The sequence below is a fragment of the Ambystoma mexicanum genome, chromosome 2q (assembly GCF_040938575.1).
Source record: "Ambystoma mexicanum isolate Mex_15411 chromosome 2q, UKY_AmexF1_1, whole genome shotgun sequence".
Lineage (NCBI taxonomy): Eukaryota > Metazoa > Chordata > Amphibia > Caudata > Ambystomatidae > Ambystoma > Ambystoma mexicanum.
In genome coordinates, this window is record NC_090924.1 from 716,929,069 (window position 1) to 716,946,032 (window position 16,964).

Sequence of the window (16,964 nt, forward strand, 5' to 3'; positions counted from 1 at the left end):
AGGCATTCACACTTAGCTTTGATCGCATTGATTGCTGTGATATTTATTGCCGTGCCTTTACCTGCAACAAATCCAGTTTGAAATACATCGGCATTACCAGAGGTTTCTATCCAAGCCCGCAAGTCTCTGAGAATCAACCGGGCAAAGATCTTGCCCGGTGTATGAAGGAGGGCAATCGGTCTATAATTTGAGGGGTCTTGTCTATTACCCTTCTTGAACACCGGGACAATAATAGAGAGAGACCATGATTTAGGCAATTGTTGAGTGCGCATGATTGTGGAGTAGAGTTGATATAAAATCTTTGCCCATAGGTTCGGATCTTGCTTCATCATGTAATTAGAGATCCCGTCTGGACCAGGGGCACGCGATCTACTAGATTTATTAATATAAAATAAAATGTCTGCTACTGAGAATTGCAAAGTAAAAACTCCTGGATCACACTGACTAAGTGGTGAAATTATAATCTCAGGACAGGCATACAAATTTGTGTAATGTTCGACCCATTGAGCCTCTGCTACGTCATTGATTTGTAATGAAATCTGCGTATTAGGGTTGGTCTTATTAATTAGTGCCCATATTTGCGCAGAGTTTTTTGATCCCATCTTTTGGAGCATACATTCTCCATCAGTTTGATAAAGAATAGATCGATGGGCCTTCATCCAATTTTTATGTTTTGTTTTCAATGATTTAAGGGTTTGCCATTTCACTTGGATAGGCAAAGCCAAAACTACCTTTTTTCCCTTCTAAACCAGGACTTTTGACGCTGTACTTCCCTGTCAAAAGAATGCAACGGAAAGTACTTTGTCTTCGCCTTGTTTGTTGTACCGAATGTATGCAATAAGTCACTATACTCGAGTGACTTATTAGTGCCTGAGATCCTCTCATACACAATTGTCTGTTCAAATACCCTGGCGAATTTCGTCAAATTGTATTCAGTCCAGTGTAATCTATTCATACCTTTGTTTACTAATAGGGGGTGGTATGTGTTATATATCTCCTTTTTTCCCTGTGAAGCCATACAGTGCCATTTCACATTCAATATGTTATGATCACTGTCCTCAGTGGGGATCACACAAAACAACTTAATATCAGAGAATAATTCATGATTAACATAAATGAAATCAATAATGGCACTGGGGTGTCCTTTTTTCCATGTGTTCTGTGGCGGGCTATCGGCAGGGCATGTACCATTTAACATAACCAAGTTTTTTGTCTGAATAAAAGTGTTCCAGGAGACCAGTCTGCTATCCATACGTTTATGGGGGGCATCCAGACAGTGCAAATTTAAATCGCCCGCCAGAATAACATGTGGGTATATAGGGAGTTTAATAATCTCTAACCATAACTCTTCCAGATCTTTAAGAAATGTTTTGGTGGACATTGCAGCTGGATTCCAATATATATTTACTATCGCATATCTTTGTTCTCTTATTGTGATAATTATCAATTGAGTATATCGATTTGGCGCAGACTGGTGTTCTAGAACAATTTCTGAGGACTTGTTTAAGGCCATAAGGAGACCGGACATGGGCCGACCTTTCACAGATCGTATTGCAGGGTTAAAAACTATTTCAAAGTTGTCCCACACTGGCCGCTCCGTGAGCCAAGTTTCTTGAAATAAAATAATATCATGCTGCGATAACTTATTGGAACCATTCCTCAATAAGTGCCCGTGGCCTCGAGTGTTCCAACTTATCATAGGCACACATCGTCAGTCATGATGTTTCAAAATAGGGTACAATCTTTGCACAGGATTGGGGGAAGGCCTATGCCATACTGGTTACCATAGGGCAAGTTGGATGCTAATTGGGCGTTGCTCCCCTTCACTCCGGGCACACATGGGTCTGCTGGGCTCATCTTCCCTGGTGTGAAGGTCGAGCATAGTTCAAGAAGAGTTACATTTCTGACTAATCTAAACTAAACAGCAGATACTGGCATACAGAGAATAATGGTGGACATAAACCATTATGTGCATGGGGGGCCTTTGTAAAGTATAGACAGATATATCAGCATTCCGTCCCTTGCATTTATGGGGGTATGGTGGCACTGGGCCCCTCTCCCAGGTGCCTTATCTGTGGGGTTTGATCTGTAATGTATGCTCTCTGGTACCTCACGATTCAAACGAAAATATAGACAGATGTTCATTTAGGGGAGAATATACTGCTGCACGCAGGGGCGGAGGAGACATTACAATCCTAGGGGGGCAAAGCATAGCCGGGGAACAATACTAATGAAACAATCCACTCAAGCATAAAAAAGCTGTAGCTCTGAGTGTTGCATTCATCAAGCGCCCATAAACATGTATGTTGTAAAACGCCAAATCATGCCAGTTTTGCAAACAACTCTAAAGGTTGCTCACCAACTGCAAAATCTAATATTTAAATGCATTTTGGGTGTCTGATGGAGGCCGAAAGCATGGCCAAAGACCGAGGCACAGTGACCAATGTCCATAGGGCTCATTACGAGTCCGGCGGTAGCAGTGCTGGTAAAACCAGCAGGCTGCCACAGGACCCATTATGATTTACCTGCACCAGACTAGCCGGATTTACCGGGGCATTACAGCCCTGATGGTCCGGTTAATCTGGCACCGGCAATTCTGTTAATCCCCATTCCCGTGGAGTCCCATAGGAATACATGGGAATGTCGACCACGGAAGCACCGGCACCGTTAATAACGGTGCCGGTGCTTCCGTGAAAGTCTGCTGACGGGTGCCATTCTGCCCGCCAGTGTCAAACCTGGCGGGCGGAACGCCACCCACCAGCAGGCTCATAGTTTTCCTGTCCGGAAACTATAGCACTGATACGCTTACCGGCACTGTTGTTTCCGGACCAGCAAACTTGTAATGAGGCACATGACTACATGTCATGGACACTTCAGGTAGCTTCCGTGGGGGTTGGGTGGGGAGTTAAGTGCCCACTGGCTATGACTTGGTGGTGGCAGGGGCATAACATAAAGCCATCCCAGTGGCCAATATAGAAATGTTTGAGGCAGGGAAGATGAACTGGGCAATGGCCAATGCCACTCGCCATGTCCAATGGCTACTCCAGGTGGCTTTAGATGATATATGGCCATGGCAAGTGCCAGGAGGAGAGATGGGCCAAGAGGATTGTGCTGTATGCCATGTCCAATGGTCACTCTCAGTGTCCCAGTGGCCAATATAGAAATGTTTGAGGCAGGGAAGATGAACTGGGCAATGGCCACTGCCACTCGCCATGTCCAATGGCTACTCCAGGTGGCTTTAGATGATATATGGCCATGGCAAGTGCCAGGAGGAGAGATGGGCCAAGAGGATTGTGCTGTATGCCATGTCCAATGGTCACTCTCAGTGGCTTGGGTGGCCAGAGGCATGGCCAAATACCATGCTCCAGGATTTCTGCCAAAGGCAATTATGGGTGGGTACTGTTCATATGATAACTGTTACAGAATGCCTCAAGAACACACCAACTCTTGAAGAGACCATTCAAGGGTTTTTATTAGTAGATTAGTAAAGGGCCTCACTAAAGGCTGTCTCTCTTTCACAACTAGCGCGTGCCATTCCCTCCCTAACCGAGGCATCCCTCAAATCCATGTCTGTCACTAGAAATTGGTATCCCTGCTATCTAATGCTGATAATTTGACAGAGACGGCATAAGGGCAAATGCCTTTGCTTTCTAACTCCCTTTGAGAACAATTTAGATGGTCCCTAATCCAAGTTCGCCAAAGTGGTATAATGTCCGGATTGGTGCCTTCCGACACTCAGGTGCTACTTGGTCCTTTCCATGCACTGGTGTTTCTGTCCCTATCTCTCTGTCACTCTCTCTTTCTTCCTCCTACTCTCCTCCCCACTATTCCACCCACCATCTCTCCCTTACACTGTATTCCTTCAATATCCCTCTCATCTCTAGATGCCTCCACCCTCCAATCTTGCTCTCCACTACCCTATATCCTCACTATTGCTGTGCCCCACTCTGCACCACTGCTGCACCCCTCTCCACATCACTACTGATCCACTCTCCACACCACCACTGAACCCCTCTCCACAATACTACTCCCCTCTTCAAAATACTAAACCCCTCGCCAAAGTACTACACTCCTATTCACATTGCTACTGTGTGCTAGCACCTTGAAGTGTCTGTTGTGCTAGATGGAATTACCAATAAAGATCTCAGACCTATCTCGATCTTCCGGTCGGCTGGTTAGCTGGCAGTCCTCCGCTGTCGGGTTCCTCGCCACCGGGCTCTCCAGTCTTGGGCGCAGGGTCCTCCCCGATCTTCTGGTCGGCTGGTCTGCTGCTGGCAGGCCACCGCTGCTGGGCTCCACACTGCTGGGCTCTCCGGTCCTGATACGCTGCAGGGCACACGGGCCTACCTGGTCTGCTGGGCTCACGAGCCCTCCTTAACTGCTGGGCACACGGGCCCTCCCTGAACGCTGCTGGGCTCGCAGGCCCTCCTCACACTGCTGGGCTCACGGGCCCTTCAAGCTGCTGGGCACACGGGCCCTCCCTGGACGCTGCTGGGCACACGGGCCCTCCAATCACTGCTGGGCTCACGGGCCCTTCAAGCTGCTGGGCACACGGGCCCTCCACTCACTGCTGGGCTCACAGGCCCTCCACTCACTGCTGGGCTCACAGGCCCTCCTCACACTGCTGGGCTCACGGGCCCTTCAAGCTGCTGGGCACACGGGCCCTCCAATCACTGCTGGGCTCACGGGCCCTTCAAGCTGCTGGGCACGCGGGCCCTCCACTCACTGCTGCCGGCACCCACGGGTTCGCATCGGCTTCGTCGCCAGTGTTGTGCTCCGTTCATTCATGCATACCCAAGCCTCAAGAATGACACGGAGCCAATGCTGCAGTGAACCATCTTTATTCACTCCCTGACACCAACTGCCGTTTCCTTCCCCGGCCCCCTCCTTTTCCCTTTTCCTCCCGCTCCTTCTCTGTTGCCGCTCTTAAAGGGGTAGTGTCCCTTTATTCATGTACAACACAAAGTACTACTTTATTCTCAATTTAATAAACCAGGGTCATCTGGCACACAACGGAATGATGCTTGCAAACTCACACACAGATTTGATTACACAGGAGTCTTATACCCCAATATGTGTCATCTATGATATCATCCTACATGGCAAACCATAAAACCTACTAGTGGGAGGGACTGGATTAGGGGAACATATCTACTTATAGAAATTATATGAGTTAGTACTTCATTGGCTATCTCTTATCTGTAAGACAACTCTTGAACTACCTCTACATACCTATAATACTGAATATAGCAAACAAAATGGCAGCGGATTGGTCTATAAAACATTGTATAGCAGGCTGCCCCATAGACCCACTTATTGGTTGGCATTCCCATCCAACCATGGACCTTGACTCAGCTATCAGCACGTAAGGAAACCAAAACCCAGGTGCTTGAATCACGTCAGATTACTCCCTACTTTCCAATCTCTCATCAGTCCTGGCATGAGCCAAAGTTTCCCATCTTTAGTTGACCTTCTAGCCTGTTCTCTAATTCTAGGACATTCAAAGGAATGAAAGCACCTTGCTATCTTCTAAGGCTTAATGAATAACCCTTGTTTTTGACTTCTGTGTCACATGTGAAGAGAACACGTATCTGTCCATTTCAGCCTCTTATTTACTGCTATTTAATTTAATTATCCTGTTTGTCATTGCTCCTCTTGGCCTCTAGATACTTGCTCACACAACCTTCCATAGACTTCATACACTTTTAATTGTCCAAAACTTGGCTCTTGCAAATGTTTTCTTCTTTAATCTTAGAGACATATGTCTCATGTCCATGACTCATCCGTCTGCCTCCATGTGTGCTTTGCTATTCCTTAAAAATAGCCACCTTGATTCCAAGCCAAAAGTGGCTCCTCTTTGTTTTGCACATAAAGCTGTTCTTCCAGCATCTCCTGACTCTACAACCCTGGTCTGTTTCTGAGGTAGTTGAGATTAATCTTTGCCTGAGCTGGCGTCCATTTTCCAATAATGGCAGTCCTTGCATCGTTATCTATTCCTCTATAGCAAGCGCCTATGTATCTTTTCTACCTTACATTACTGCGTATTTACACTTATTGGTCAACTAGTTACTTTATCTTCTTTTGCATTCATGATTACTTTATCTGTTCATATATTTTTCTCTTGTCACTTCAGTTATATTATCACAGTTACACCATCACTCTTCTGTATTTTCATATTGTTTCAGCATGACTTCATATATAATATTTCTGACATCACTATGCCCACGTCAGATTTCACTCAGTGCTCCATGATATCCAATGGTGCATGTTGACATCCCTCCATACGGCTTCCTCCCATACTTTCAGTGCGAGGCTTTCCTCAGCCACCTTTCAATCACGCCACGATCATCCCTATTTTGAGGAAACCTTCTGCTGATCCCCTTCTCACCTCTAACCTCCGCCCTATCTCTCATCTTCCATTCCTCTCTAAGCTTCTCGAGCGCCTCGCCTACTCTCAGCTCTCATCCTTTGTCACCAATCTCTCTCTCCTACCCCCCTCCCAATCTGGCTTCGGTCCTAAACACTCTCCTGAAACTGCTCTCACCTACATCCTTAACTCCCTCCTCTCTGCTCGACACTCTAAGCAATCCTCTGTCCATATTCTCCTTGACCTCTCTGCTGCCTTTGACACTGTCGATCATCCCCTTCTTCTCCACACTCTTTCTTCCTTTGGATTCAAAAGCTCTGTTCTTAACCGGCTATCCTCTTACCTCTCTTCCTGCTATTTTACGGTTTCCTGGGGTGGCCGGTCCTCTCCAACCCAACCTCTAGAATATGGCAGACCTCAAGGTTCGGTGCTTGGACCTTTCCTCTTCTCTCTATGCACCTCCCTCCTTGCCCCTGTTATCTCCTCGTTTGGCATCTCCCACCATTTCTATGCTGATGACACTCAACTCCTTTCTTTCTCTTCCTTCTCAACTGACCTCCACCTAAAACTTTCTTCCTACCTTACTGCCATAAAGAACTGGATGTCTTCCGGCTTTCTCTCCCTTAACACTGACTAGAGTGAAGTCATATTATTTCCCTCCAACTCTCTTCCCCCTCCCTCTCCTCCACCTTTCATTTACTTTCCCCCCACTAATCTCCCTATCTCTGTCCATGCTCGCAACTTAGGAATTCACTTTGTCTCCTCTCTCTCCCACCATATCTCTCTCGCTTCTCGTGCCTGTCGCTACAACCTCTTTAATATTCGCAAAGTCCGCCCCTCTCTCACCTTCCATGCTACCAAACTTTTAATCTCCTCCCTGATCTTCTCAAACTTTTAATCTCCTCCCTGATCTTCTCCTGCCTCTTCTACTGCGCCTCCTTATTCTTTGGACTACCTACTTCTCATCTCGCCCCCCTCAAATCTATCTACCATTCTGCTGTCTGTACCCTCTGTCTCCTTACCTCCCGTGACTCCATCTCTGTTTCCCTCTCTTCCCTTGGCTGGCTTCCATTTCACCCCCAACTTAAATTTTACTTTCTCTGCCTTGTCTTCAAGTCTCTCCATGGTCTTGCTCCCCCTCATCTCTCCTCCCTTCTCTCTTTCTACTCTCCCTCCCGTTCCCTTCGTTCAGCTGACCATTTCCTTCTCACTGTACCTCCGTCCCCTTGTGCCCCCTCCCGTTTCCGCTCCTTCCAACTCCTAGCCCCCCTGCACTGGAACTCCCTACCTCTCGCAATCCGCTCTACCCCTACCTTCTCCTCATTCCACACCTCCCTTAAATCTCTCCTTCTCCATTCTCCTCCTTGAAGCCTCTTCCTGCTTCCCCTCCCTCCTTTATCTTTCCCCTTGAATATCTCCACGCCTCCCCTGACTCCCCACTCTCACCTTTTCCCCTTTCCTCCTCCTTCTCCTCCTCACCCCTCCTCCTCCCACACAGTCGTACTCCACTACTCTCCCTATTCCCTTCAGTTAATTGCTCTTCCTACTGTTTTGTTGACTGATTCATATTGTAATTTGCTTCTACCATTATATTGTTTATGTTTCACGCATTAAGTTGTTCAATTGTGCAGCGCTTTGGTGCATAGCGCTATATAAACAAATAGATACAAATACAAATACAAGGGTATATTCGGCATGGCTGTCTGAGTGCATATCATCTCTAATACACTCGATGAGGTGTAGGCATAACACATGGAATCTCACACAGGGACCTTCTTCTGCCTTTCTGCTGGTGAGGGAATGGGAGTTAGGGAAAATGCATCCAACTGCTCCTATACACTACTACTAATACACCCTTTTCATACTACTACTTCCCACCAACACCTTTTATTTCATACACTCTCCTTTCATACCAATCACCTCCACTCTCCCCATCACTCATACATCTTGAATGCATAATCAAACCGCATCACCTTCTCTCACCAACCAATACCTCACCATGTCCAGTCCATCAGTAATTATCTTCCATTCTTCTAGACTGTCCTTCCTCCAATTGGTCACTTGGTCCTCCTTCTCCACCCAAATCACATACTCTGTTTCTTGTGCCCCCTTTTACTGACCACCTTCCCTTTCATTTGGCTCTTCCTCACCTAGTTCCCCAGCCAACCGCTGGCTTTCCCTGTCCCAAGGAAGTTTCTACAGATGGACAACCACATAAAAGAGTTTTTACACACCACCCCTTTTTTGTATATATGCCTGCGTGCATAGGAAATTCTAGTTCCTTGAAAAGAAAGTTAATGACCCAGTTATTATCAGTGACTTTATGGACTTTGCTCATGCCGGTTTGCAAGGGAGGGGCTGATCCATAGCCTGCTGGCAAGTAACGGCACTCTCTATGTCCATTTTGAATGGGGCCCGGAAGTCACTGAACTACTGAGGGGCCTGCTTTGCATTGTCAGGAAGGCTGGTCTACTGTCCCTTGTTCTGTGCTGTTTGCCATTGCTTGTTTGTTCTGCTGGTTCGCTTTGCAGGCAGCTCACTGCTGTCTCTCCTCCAGTCCAGGTCTTCAGTAAATTGGCCTCTTCCCCATACACAACAAAGGCAACACCCAGGACTTAGTCTTTACATCATATACCTTTGTCACCTACGCAGACCCTATCCCACTCGACTGCACTGACCACAGCACCATCCCTGTATCGAAAGCCTGCTGGACTAGAGCCCACAAAGATCTAACTAAACACCCACTCACTCTCATTCAAAACCTTACTGGTCAATGAGCTAGAAGAACACTTTGCAGACTTCCCCACCACAGGGAATACATTGGTTCTCCTAGAAATAATCAAAAACTTTGTATGAAACTGCTGGACACTCATGCCCCCCTAAAAACCAGCTGTGCTAAGACTGAACTGTCTGCCCTTTGGTACACCCCAGTGATCACCTCCTGCAAATGCTCAATCAGAGCCTTAGAGAAATGGTTGCACAAAAATCTTAACCCTGGAGTGCTCACCAAACTTTGATCTCCAACTCATGAATAATGGGACAGAATCAATTATTGTTTTAAAATAAATAGACATAATCTGACAGATCAATGGCTCAACCTCACGCAGTATTAGCCCCCACATCCAAGCACATGCACTGCCCCTTTGGAACAAATTGTCTGCTCTCTCTCACCCAGACATCCGAAGAATAATTGCGACCCTCAAATCTATTTGATTATATCATCCCTGCCTCCATCATTAAACAATTGATGGGCTCAAGACACTCCTCTGCATCATTAATGCCTCCCGGACACCCTGCAGACTGGTTTCATACAATCTCTTTTGAAATAAAATACCCTAGATCCAGACGACCTGGCCAACTAGTGGCCCATTACAAGCCTCCCATTTACTGGCAAAATGTTTGAAAAAGTAGTTGCTACACAACTACCTGCCAGAATCAAAAAATGACACATCTAAATGACTATCAATCAGGGCCTCCCCCACTCCACAAGGGCAGCATCGAGACAGCCACCATCCAGTTGTAAGATGATGCCCTCCAAATCATGGATAAGGGTGTCCTATGCCTCCTCTCCCTTCTTGTCAACAGGTTGAGATTCTCTGGCACATCCCTGAATTGTTTTACCTCCAACGTCTTGAGCAGACACTCAGCCATCCACATGAACATATTGTGTTCTAACCTATACCTAGCGTCCTGCGTAGTCCACCAAGGCTCCATCCTCCCACTGATCCTTTTTAACCTTTACATGGATCCTTGGGGCACACTCCTCCAACATCCCAATATAGCCATCCACCAATATGTGTTTGATACTCAGTTGTACATGATAATAAAAAGCCCACAGGGCATCAATTGTCTCAGCAATTACCAATCCATCATCCAGTCCTGGATGTTGACCACCTACTTTAATCTTAACCCATCCAAGACTCAATTCATCCCTTGTGGTCCCACCTCTAAACAACAGGTTTTCCAACAATGCCTCAATGATATGCACCTAAAAGGAATTGATCCGCAACTCTCAGATTCAGCAAAATTCTTAGGCTCCCCAATTGACAGCAAACGGCTGAACCTTTCCTTCAGGCCTTACCCGTAAAAGAGGGTAGGAAAAAGGGGGGACCATTTTTCTTCCTGAAAGCTGGACTGTTATACAGGGGGGATATTGGGCCGGATGGTGCCCCTGGACCACTAAACCAAATAGAAGAATGTGGCCATTAGTTGGAACATAGACTGTTGTTACCGCTAACCGTTTCTGCTGTCGCAGCCGCAAGAACCAACAGAATAAGCCAAATCCAGAGCGGGCAGTCTAACATCAAAGTGCCTCCAATTGGTAGCAATGGTATGTATAATATACCACTCCAATGTCCATAGGCACATCTAACCACACACATCAGTATAGAGCAAGGACTACAACAACAATCTGGTTGTGCTGTTCACATATATTTTCCACCTACCTACACACGACTACACCTCAACACCACTTGAAAGCAGAATGCGGTGCAGTCCTATGATAAATTCAGGCACGCTGAAAACATAGCGAGTCACTAACACTGACGCTACCCCTATTCTTCCCAGCACCCATCCACATGCCTGACGGCATGGGTTGTTTTTCTATCAGAGCCTGGTCAGCCCTGCTAAGTCTTTTCGGCCAAATGCACACATGCAGCATAATTATCCACCAAGACCACCAGCGCTCTGTACTTTGGTCCTCCAAGGGCGTTCCCACTAACAGCGCATTTAAACTGTAATAATGGTAAATTTGGTGCTATACAAATGACAAGTGTGATATAATAAAATACAGAGACAATAAGGCCCAAACGGCCTGCCTCCAAATGTCCACCATTTGCGAAATCCAACTCTTCATCCCACTTCAGGACATCTGGAGCGTAGTGCAGGCAACCATGTGATCTTGCACATCAATGGGGGAAATTACCTTCTGACAGGGATCCCAGCTGCTCACTTGGCTCCCCTAAAAGCAGTGTGCCACGCTGCAACACATTTTATTACGGGTGCATGGACATTTGAATAAATCCTACACAAACTAAATTGGCTTTCCCTCCAGGCCAGGATACTGTTAAAGACTGCATGTATCATCTACAAAGCAGTCATGGGTAGCACACTAGCGTACCTAGCTTCTTAGCACCACCTATCTGGTGACACGCGCTTCTCGTGAAGCAAATCGACCAACCGGCTTGAATCATAACTCAAAGAGTGGACCCACAAACCATTTGTCTCTTGTCACACACTCAGCCTGTGGAACTCAATCCCAGTAGTGACTCTGAATGCCTGTATAATTGTCAAATTTGTGGAAATCTCAAAAAATGTGGCTTTTTCAACAACACCTGGCGAAGGACAAATCCCAATGGACGCACATACAGATGCACAAAAACGCGCTACTGTTAACACACTGTAGAGCTCTCCTCTGCTCTCAAGCTAGGTCTGCACTTTAACAACAAAAATAAGGAAAACATTATAAATGAATGCACCGAGGACTGTGAAATACACTCCTCTACCTGGCTGCTAAAGGACCGATGTATACATCAGAGTCAGGAATGCACTCTTGACTTATGTATGTAAGCGGGCTGTCCAAAGCATTTTGAGCCGCTGCATAGTCCTCAAGAAATATGCAGGCCATCTTAGTTTATTAAAGTGGCGCAAAGAAAAAGGCGCTTCCTCTGCACTTTTTACTTGAGCCACTTTATGAAAATCTGTCCGAAAGTCTTTAAAAGTCAGAGATTTGAACACTTATTTTTACTTAAAAAGACACAGAATAAAGCTGAGAAGTATAATTTCTTCATCAGATAATACATTAATATTCAGTCTGCATACAGAACTGTATGGAAAAAATATACAAGTTTATTCAGTGAACATACAATATTGCAAAGTGTGGTTTCTATTGAAAGAAACATGCCAAGGCTAATCCCATTAATAGACAAAGTGCATAAATGAAATATTTCATGCTAACAGAAAAATGTACAGTTACACAAGGTACTGTTTTCTGTTTGGGCTAAGTTAAAAAAATCCATAAACGTTTTTTAGACATCCAGAAAAGCAATTTAAATTGTGAGAGAACAACGTATATAGTTATATGATTTATTTATTTAGCACTTTTGCTGAAGCGCTGTACAGAGAACGTGTTTACATACAATTATCACCCAACCATAGATGGTGCTCATTTATTTTCAACCTCGGAAGAATTAAAGGCTGAGTTGCCCTTGCCAGGATTCAAACCTGCAAATCACACTCCAATTGAAGCAGCAAACGCTCAACCAGCTGAGCCATCTTATGTGGACACCAAAGTGTAAACTATATGGTTTTCAGCCAACCTGCACTCTTTCAGTCACTGCAAAGAAGCCCCTTGTCTAACACCCATTAGTTCCCATTAGTACCCATACAGCCCCCCCTTTTTCTTCCTGCACTTATCAGACCTACCCTGTCTGCTGCCTTAAACCTAGCACTTACAAATTGCTGTATGCACTATCACTGTTTGTTGTCTTTATTATTTATTTATGTATTGTTATTTATCTGTTTCTCCTATGCTTCGCACTTTCCACTTCTCCCCCCTTCCATGCACTTTTCCCCTCCTCCTCTCCCATGCACTTGCGTGTTCTCAATGTCACAGGGCCTAGTAAGATCGCTGTTTTGTTCTCCCCTGTTCCCTCCCTTGCCTTGTCGCGCTCTGAAACACTTGTGTACGAACGCAATAGAAATAAAATATCAATAACACTCCCTCCTTTACCCTTCACGCAGATAGTAGGGTGCAACTGCCAGGGCAGCAGATGGATAGTCTGTTTTTTAAAGGCTGGGAACGACATGGCAACTTAACCTGTAGCTCTATGATGCATTTAAAAATGAAAACTGCCATCAGTTATTTACCCATGCTGGCACTCTACCTGCAAGGTACAGCTCTGATATGTGGAGGGGACACATCCTAATGTATCCCCCCTACTCAGAAATGTGGAGGGGTATTTCCCCCTCGTCCCCCCTGGTTCCTACACCCATTGCTGCACGGGATTAAGTATATGATGGGTACTCTGGTGTGGTTTTTGGGAAGGGTCCTGCAGGCAGTTACCTTCAAAGAGAGTGGAGGGCAGGGGGCCAGTGGATCATGGCATGGCAGGGAGGGGGTAGAGAGGGCACAAGTAAGTCAGCAGAGATGGATGGGCACAGGGTTTGTAACTTGCCCCGGTCTCAGACTCTGCAACAAGCACATTCTGTCAACATTCGATGCTAGCTAATTGCAACAATAAATGGCTGGACTTCCGTGAGATCAAGGCTTGCGTGGAGCTGACAGGGGGTATAGGCGTAGTGGGCTGTCTGTACGTCGTGCACGGGAAGGGAGAGCTGACATCTCAGTGGAGTGAATTTGGGCTTAGTAAAAGATGGCAGATGACAGGACACAAAATGGAGTTTCTAAACACATGCAAACATTAGGTTATTGGCATACTGATCAATGTTATATTATACAAATATGTACTGTAGGGGTGGCGGTGTCTCTCCCCTTTGCTTACACGTGGTCTACTTGCTGTGGGAATGCTAAAGGGGGGTGGGCTGATGCCACCTCTCCCCCAACATCACCCGTGCCATTTTCCCCTTCCGTTCTTGTCTTCATCTTTCCCTGTCTCCCCTTGCTACCTCCTCACCTTTCCCCTTTCCTGCACCCATCTCTCGTACTTTCTCCCCAGCTTCACTATTGCCTCCCCTTTCTCGTTCTTCTTCCTCTACCCTCCCTCCCAACCCCCATTTCCCATTTCCTCAACCCAAGAGAATATTAATGCTGAGTCATATCTCCCACAGAGTGTTGGGTAAGACAGTCATTCTATTTATTGAGACTATGCTCTTTTAGAGCCTTTATGTTCTTTAGGTTTGCACAGTTAGGCTATTTGAGACCGGAATTTCTTCTGAACAGATCTAGCAGACATGTTTTTTAGTAGAGCTACAAAATATTTCCATCTATGTACTGAACTCTTAACAAACACACTTTGACCAATTGAATCTAATTAGCAGGCTAGCCGTTAGATCTATCTAATATGAGGTTGTATGTTTAAAAATGATATTCCATGATAAATGAATGGCATATATTGCATATTATATTATAGCTCTGTGTTGCTGTGTAGGTTATTGTCCACAATACATGAATTCACAAGGGTATTATGTACCTAAATGTGTTCTTTTTCAACACATGTTCTTTTTCAACACATTAACTTGTATATTGAGCACAGTCAGATTATATGTATCAGAAATTAAGAGACACAAACTAAAATTTCTCTTATAAATGTTTTCTTCTTTGTAGAAATTGATTGAAATTAATTTTTGCCCCTGATGAAGAGTCACCACGTTGGAGAGGTCAGCAGACAGAGGCCAGATTTCGTGGCACCAACGGGCGTATAGTTCATGCTGAAACAGGACAGCTCCTTCCTCACTCCTCCCTCTTACCCATCTCACCTCTGCCCTTCTGATTTTTCACCTCTCACACACTACTTTTAATTCTCTTTTCTCTGACGGATCTGTGGCATTTTCCCGCCTGAAACATTTCACCCCATTTTTGCAGCATTTATTTTGGGGACAAGCCCTCAATATGCCCCTTCTTCTGCCCCCACAAGCACCCTTAAGCTCCCTGTTTCTATACAAAGGCTGCAATAAAGTGGTGGCATGTGTCCCCACTCCTTCCTTCATTCACTTTATACTCCACAACCTCACCTCATTCCAATCGCCCCTCTAGCCTCTCTCTTCACGCTCCTCTTCAGCCTTCCCCTCTCCCTTGTCTTCCGATTACAGCTAACCCATCACTCTCTATGCTCATCCCTCTCAGCCACCTTCCCCTCAACCCAATGTCCCTTCCTCCTTGCTAACCCCTCTCACACTCTTACCCCTATCACCCTCATACTGACTTCCCCTCTCCCCTTAATCCTGTTCCCTGTCACCATTCCACTCACTTGTCCCTCTGACTTGCCTGTCACTCCTCCACATTCCCTTACACACACCCCTCTCTCTATTTCACCTCTTCCCCCACAAATTTCCTCTTGCCCATCCCTATGTCCACTTGGTCCCTTCCCCTCATCCCTGTCTTCCTCTCATCTCCACCATCCCCTCACAAACACCATTACTGTTACCCTCACTCCCATTTCCGCAGCATCTCTCCCATTTCACTTTTCCCCTTTTCCTGTTAACCCTGTCCACCTCACCTTATCTCTCCTTCATACCCTCTGACTCCTTCTCTTCCCCTGACCGCCTTTCCCTCCCCATTCCCACTTTCTCCCACCCCTTTCCCTCTCTCCATTCACAGCACTATTCTCCCCTCACATTGCCCTCCCCACAGCTCCTCATGTCCCTTTCACCTTCTACCTCTTCCCTCTGCCCTAGCCTCCCTATTCTCTATTCTTCCATCCACCTCTCTCCTTCTTCACTCCTCATTACCCCAACACCCATTTCCACTCCTCCCTCTCACATTGACAGCTCCCTCATCACCCTCTAATCTCTCCCCCTCTACCTAAAGACTGTTCTCTCCCCTCTCCCAACTCCCCCCTGCCCTTCCCTCTTCCCAATCCTTCTTTACCCTTACCAACTCAATCATTCACAACTCTCCCATCTGGTCTGCTATCCAGAATCTCCCCCTCTTCCCATTAGCCCCCCATTCCACATACTCCTTCTGCTCCCATCCCCACCCCATCCACTTTTCCCTCTTCTCCTCTACCCTGTTCTCCAACCCCTCTCAACTCAAACTTCCATCTTTCACTTGCATTGTCACCTCACCCTATGCCCCTAAACCTTCTTTCTTTAAAAAAAAATTGGATTCTCTGATCAAAAAATTGGATCGAAATGATTTCACACACAACAGTTCACAAGGGGGAAATTCTGACTCATTACAAGCCATTTTTTTTTTTAAATTCAAAATTTATTGATTTTGTACAAGCTCAACAGTCACTTACATCCGAAATGTTTCAGTAAATAATTAGAGGGAGCATGTAAGACAAATACCATCTTCATATATCATATGCAGTAGTTCCTGACAATTAAACAGTATAATGAATAAGATTAACAAAACCCAGTCTCGCCCCCCGCCCCCCTCCCCCCCCTCTCTAATATCTCCAAATACGTGATTGAGAAACACCATTAAACAATGAGACAACACCAGAAAGCTTCGAGTATAAATATGATATCCGACCAGGACACATAACACGACCCAAGGAGCCGCCACAACAAAAATCTTCGTTTGTTATCATTATTGGCACAAATCGCAACAATATACTGCACACATTGTCTTTACAAGGCATGCTTGGCTCTGAACTTAGACCAGGCACTTTCGACATCAGTAAGATCTCCGCGTAAAGCGGCAGTCAGGTAGTCCATTCTATAGAGAGTCTGGGCAACCCCAAGCCATTCAGTTTTACTAGGGAGCTTGGGCCTCTTCCACACCATAGTGAGGCAGGCTTGTGCAGCCATCAGTAAACCTTGTACCATCCTAGGTGCTTTTACAACTTCGTCCCCTGTTTCGATCAGACCAAACAAGATGAACATTGGCTGCTTCACCCTTTCTTCATCGTCCAGATCCCTGATCCAGCTAAGAACCTCTGACCAGTAGGTCTGGACCATGGCACACCCCCAC